The following is a 6,724-nucleotide window of genomic DNA, read 5'->3' as shown; positions in this document are numbered from 1 at the left end:
TTAAGCGTGGGCGCAGGTAGTCCTTGGAAGAGAAATTGAACTGTTGGTGATAAAGTGAAAAAAGAAATTTTAACCTAGCGAGTGCTCTTCTTTTTTCCAAGGATGGAATATTATTTACAGACATGATGGCGGACGGTGAAGCATTCCGATGATAACTGTTGAAAATGAACCGGATTGCTTTTCTTTGCATCATCTCTAGTGAATGTATATCTTTTTTGAGAAATGGATCCCATGACACACTAGCATATTCAAGTTTAGGTCGAATGTACGTGTTGTATGCTAATAGCTTCACGGACTGTGGGGAAGACTTTAATTTGTGGCGGAGAAAGCCAAGTTTCCTTGCAGCAGCAGCGCAAATTTTGTCGACGTGACTAGTCCAACTAAGGTGCTTATTTAATGTTACGCCGAGGTACTTGTAGTTGTCAACTTGCAGTAGGTTTTCGTGGTTCAGTTTGTATGTAAACTGGAAGGGATTCTTCTTTTTCGGGACCCGTAGGAGAACAGTTTTATCAGTATTCACTTCCATTAACCATTCCGCGCACCAATCTGCAACTGCATTAAGGTTTATGTTAAGCGTGCTTGATCCTGGTTACTATTAATAGACTTAAAGAGAATGCAGTCATCTGCGAATAACCTAATACTTATAGTTGCAGTGTCAATGGCCGAAACGATGTCATTGATGTAGATGAGAAAGAGAACCGGGCCAAGGACGCTACCCTAGGGCACTCCAGAGGACACCGGTAGAATGTGAGAGGAGCATCCCTTTACCTGAACAAACTGCTGTCGGTTGGAAAGATAAGAACGAATCCAATTAACAAGGTTATCGGGGAGGCCAATGTTTCGAAGCCTAAATATCAGTTTACTGTGACAAACGCGGTCGAACGCTTTACTAAAATCCATGAAAATTGCGTCAATCTGTTCGCCCTTATCTAGTGATGAAGCAAATTCATGAAGAGTGGTCACGAGCTGCGTGGTAGTTGATAAGCCTCTTCTGAAACCGTGTTGAAAGGGTGAAATAATTTTGTTTTCCTCAAGGTACGAGACGACGTAGTTTGATATGATATGTTCAATAAGTTTACATGTACTGGAAGTAAGTGAGATAGGTCTGTAGTTACCAATATTTAAACGGTCACCTTTTTTAAAGACCGGAACCACTCGAGCCACACGCCAGTCATTTGGAAGAATGCCTTCGGTGAATGACAAACGGAAAAGGGGGGTTAAAATGTGAGCGAGTGGTTCAGCGTAGCGGTGCAAGCGTAGCGGTTTTCTCTTCACCGCGTAAAGGTTGAAATTAAATTTCGGGTTTGTGGTAAAATGTTTATTTCCTTTCAAACGATAGGGTTACATGGAGGTTGCTGTGGGGTCAGGCTTAGTGCTCTGTCCCTAGTACAGGACTCCAGCGGATCCCGCTGCTGCCATTGCTCGTTCGACCGTCGCCTTTTGGGATTTCATGTCGGAGCGAGCGAATAAGGTCGCCTCCCAGTACTCCACGGTGGGGTTTGGGTTGGGGTACAGGCAGGGTTGGAGAAGCACGCTCGCACTAAGCGCTGAGTACAGTAGCTCTCTTGGCCATCGAGTGTGTGAAAGCTCTGTCGATGTGAAATGAGCCACCAGGTTTCATGGCTCAAATTCAGACCTGATGACCTCCGACCTGGGCAGCTAGCTGAAGCACATAAAACCTTTCATAGGAACCTACAAACTTGATGAAAAACATATCATTGGCCACTATGCCGTGTGAATACAAGTGAATACAAGAAAAAAATATCACCGTACAGAGCGCCCAAAGCATTTGCTCTGCAGTCCATACTGTCAAGCAATACCTGTTTCACTTGTTGTTGTTGTTGTTGTAGCCTACGACAGAATGGCACATACCCACTCTGGGGGATCGGCCAAGAATCGGGTGGAAAAGGTTGGTATTCACCTGTACGTAGTAAAGGCAAAAGGAAAGCACACGGGAGAGGAACACCGTGTGCTTTCCTTTTGTACTCATGAAGCTGTTCACTTCTTCTTTACAGAAATGCAGGTACGGCTTTTGCATGTGAGGACGCAATAAACGTTACCTTTCAATGGAGATATTTCAACTTATTTCAACGGATTTCAACAGCCAGTATGAGGGATACTGCTGGAATACTGTCTGGTGCTGGTGGTTCAGAAGCAATGGCGGCTACTGCCTTTAGTTCCTGGCGCAAAAGTCGTGTCAGGATCTCGGAGTTAGGCGGGGGCCACGGCGAAGTCGAGTCTTCGCAATGGGACATCGCGATTGTATTCGGTAACCGCGTGAACTGTGGAGAAGTTCGGCTGCCCTTCGCTTAATCGAAGCGGCGGAATTGTTTGATGATTGTGTCAAACGTCCGACCTTCGGTGCGTACATGGGCCTTGGCCATCTGCTCAAGAAGAGCTACGGCCCAGGAGATCCCTGGTCTAGCGCTCATCCGACCATTACCTCCTTACCTCTTTCATCGTGAAGGCAAGCCCTAGATCTTCTCTTCTGTGTTAATCCCTCCTGTCGTCACGTTCTGCAGTTCGTCGTCACTGCCATTCTTCTAGTTCACGCGAGCAGGATGATCGCTCGGTGGCGCCGGGTAGCGTGACGGACTAGAAGGCGACAAAGTGGGCAGTGGCGTGGCACAGAGAACACGCGCAAGGCCCGCCGCCATTAAAATCATGCCATCGCCATCTCTCACGTAGTCCTATTCTTAACGCCACCAAATTCTCACGAAATTATTCCCAACTGATATGGGTGGCAGCCCATTTGTGGAATCTGGGGAACGAGGCAGCCCACAATAAAGCCCGAAGTTTCGTCGACCGGGGAGTGGATAAAAATCTCCTATAAAATCTCCTCTTCTCCTATAAAATCTCGCACGTCACGGTAGAATTAGCTGAGAATTGCAAATACCTCGGAGTAACATTGTTCAGTGATCTAACCTGGAACGCGCATGTCACTAAAATCATATCATCTGCTAACAGAAGCCTTGGATTCTTAAAACGACATCTACGTCATGCGCCACAAAACCTAAAATTGCTTGCCTACAAATCACTTGTCCGTTCTAAATTAGAATACGCCTCTGCTATTTGGAGCCCTAACCAAAATTATCTAATAAATTCCCTAGAATCAGTACAAAATCGAGCCACAAGATTCATACATTCGTGCTATTCATATAATGTCAGTATATCAGCACTAAAAGCAGAGGCAGGATTAACATCCCTGGCTTGTAGGCGTCGTATTACTAGTATGTGCTTGTTTCACAAATTTTATTTCAGCTCACTTCGTCGTCCTCCCTACATCAATCCTCCGGCACGCATTTCCCTCCGCATTGGTCACCCCCTTCAAGTAGCGCGGCCATGTACGCGTACAACTACGTTTGCATCGTCATTCTTTCCACGCTCAGCCAAGGACTGGAACGGCCTTCCACACGACATCGCTGCAATCACCTGCCCATCAACATTTGCGAACTGTATAACTGCTACCTTTAACAGCGAATAATATTTGTATCTTACGTTTTTTCTTTGTTTATTTGATCTGATTTTTCAATGTAACCCACCCCTTATGTAATACCCCCAATCCTGTAGGCCTTTAAGGTAATAAAGTGAAGTGAAGTGAAGTGAAGAGACTGGCTCCCTCGATTTCACGACGGAGTACATAATCACATATTATGATCTCACCAATCAATTTAAACTAGAGAGAAGAACTTCCCCCTTCTGGACAAAAGCCTAACTGACGAACAAGAGGTTAATGTGGTGTCGCCTACAGACGAGATCGATACCAGTCCCATCACCCATTGGGCACATTTAACCTGATCTATACCACCCGAACTGTAAACACACTGCAGCCAAAGAGAAAACTACGATCATCTCATATGAGTTTGCAAAATAGAGCCACCTCCGGGTTATCTCCGGGTGCGTGATTTACCGTAAAATAACTAACGATTCCGATATTCGCTCTCTCCAGGTCGATCTTAATAACATACTAGACTGGTGTCATAATTGGAAAATGGAACTAAATATTAAAAAATGTAAATCTATGAGAGTTTCACGTTCAAATACTACTTGTCCTCCTTATTTTCTTCACAATCATCCTCTTGAAAGCGCAAGATCGTACCGGTATCTTGGCATACATATAACTAACACCCTGTCCTGGAAACTTCATATAGAACATAGAGCATCTAAAGCAAACAAAACGCTTGGTTATCTTCGAAGAAATTTTACACTTGCTCCGTCTTCGTTAAAATCATTATTATACACGACCTACGTACGACCGCAAATGGAATACGCTTCATCCATATGGGACCCTGGACAGGTCTCACTGACACAGGTTCTGGAAACTGTCCAGAATCGTGCAACAAGATTCATTTTAGGCAATTTCCATCGTACATCTAGCGTCACCCAAATGAAAAGGTCTTTAAACCTCCTGCCCCTAGCTACCCGCCGTAAGCAGTTCCGCATCTGCCTATTCCATAAGATTTCTACTCCAATTTTCAACTTCGCTTTAGATGGATTCAACCAGCACCGTTCATTTCTCACCGTCGTGATCATCAACACAAGGTCACAGTGCCTCATTTTAACACAGTGACATGTGCGCAATCATATTTTCCGCTAACCTCTAAAAAATGAAATTCCCTACCCGCATCATTAACTAGCATCACTGATTCAACTCAATTTAGAAGAATACTTACCACTCTGATTACATAATGATCGCTTTTGTATTTTATTGTAGTGCTGTGTTCTCCACGTACTAGTATTGTTCTTAAACTATTTTATTAATCTGTTCCGTGTTAATTTTGCTCACTTCTTTTTATGCTGCCTCAGTTGTTCTATAGTTTTGTATGAATTGTGCTTATTTATTTTTTTTTCTTGTTATCAACTGCCATTCCCCTCTGAAATGTACTCTGCACCCTGAGGGTATCACAAATAAATAAATAAATAAATCTAGTTACTGCTCCTTCTCTCGAGCGGTGAGAGACCGTGCTGGGCAGCTGTGATCTCAGAAAGCAAGTTCTGGTGGTGGATTGGGCTGACAAAGTCGTCGAGGGCTATGTACTCCCGACCACTTCACGCCACATCTTAGCACCAAGCTCTTTCCGATGGATAAAATGTTTTACAATAAATGTATTCCTAGTTTCATCGGCTTGACGTCACGTCATAATAAGAAGAACACCTGATGAATCTAGACGATAAGAGGAGGCAGCTAAGGTTTTAAAATACTTCTACAGAAACAGTGCTGGCTCAGAGTGCCGTCAAAGCACTATCAAACTAATCAGTAAGTGTGCTGGGAACAAGGTGGATAAAATAAAGAGCTTTAAGCGACAGGTAAAATACGCAGATAGTTGAAACTTAACTTAATGTAAAGAAGCACAATGTAGAACTGTATAGGAACTGGAAAATGCAAATAACCAAAGAATCTTTCTATGACCACACAAGAGGCAGTGTCCTACCCTTTGAACCGAGGTCACGTTTTTTTACAACGCGAAGTAACCAGAGGTTTCCCAGGAACGACGCTATGAGTCTCTGTGACGAGAGTATAATTTTAATGAACTTAAATTCCTGGTAAACAATAACCATAAACAGCTAACATAAAGAGATACTGGCCATAACTTCGGCATCGTAGTATACTTGGGCTTATTACTAACCGCATGTGATATATCCAGTCGGAAAATTTATAATTTGAGCTGCCTCTCGATATCCATATCTCACCGAGGTTTGGCATTTTCGTAGGGCGTGAGATTAAAAGCATTACATTACCGTAAGCGTGAATAAGAGCGGCGCATATTGAAGCACGCCTGCTTTGTCTGGATACCATTGAGGCATTCCTAGAAGCGTCCGCTCGCCTGAGCATGCTACGCAGGACTACTGTTTTATTCGCACATTGCATGGTCAATACATCAGGTTGCATGGAATCTTATTTCGGTAAAGAGAAAATAAAAATGGAGAAAGGGAAGCTCTGAGCCCCATCATACAGTTCAGAAGATCCGAATAGTTGCACCCTTGAGGTTAAAAAAAAACGGGCCAGCGCACTGCGAACAGCGCCAAACCAAAATGACAATACATTCTGGTGAATAAGTGGGAGGAGCCGGCCAAAGACATCACCTCGATTTCCTTGATAAAGTTTGGCAGGAAACTTGAAATCTCCACAGCGTCGCTGTGGTCGTACCATATTGTCAGTAATTCTCCACGGATGTTCACAAAGGTTAATACAATTACACGCGAAAGAGCGCTACTGCTGGCTTTCCTGGTATCCGACGCATTTATATTTGGCAGGGAACTGGTCTTGCGACCATTAAATTTTTACATGCTTCCAGTCCTCACATGAAGACACGATAAAATCGAACATGGTCATTTGGGTACTAGCCTTAATCGCTGTACATCCCCTACGTGAGAGGCGTGAGCGAGACGCTCGGTCGCATTCTCGGAAAAGAAGGGGTGCTGACAACGCACAAACCGACCAGCACTATCGGTCGCCTTCTCCCCCGCCCAAAAAACCGGCAGCCCAGAGAAAAGGCCCAGGGCGTCGTGTACAAAATTCCGTGTTCCGTCTGCCCGGCGTCGTACATAGGGGAAACGAAGAACTTCGCGGAAAGGATGAACCAACACAAAGCGGACGTCCGTCACATGAATCGTCAACGCAGCGCCGTGGCCGAACACTGTGAAGGGTGTGACCACCCAATTGACTTCGACAGCACCATTGTATTGGAAACGGAAGCTAACCCACGCAGGAGGCTTCTACTCG

This window comes from Amblyomma mixtum, chromosome 9, assembly GCF_055824585.1.
Source record: "Amblyomma mixtum isolate Tamu chromosome 9, ASM5582458v1, whole genome shotgun sequence".
In the NCBI taxonomy this organism is placed as follows: Eukaryota; Metazoa; Arthropoda; class Arachnida; order Ixodida; family Ixodidae; genus Amblyomma; species Amblyomma mixtum.
Note: the sequence above shows the minus strand (reverse complement) of the source record.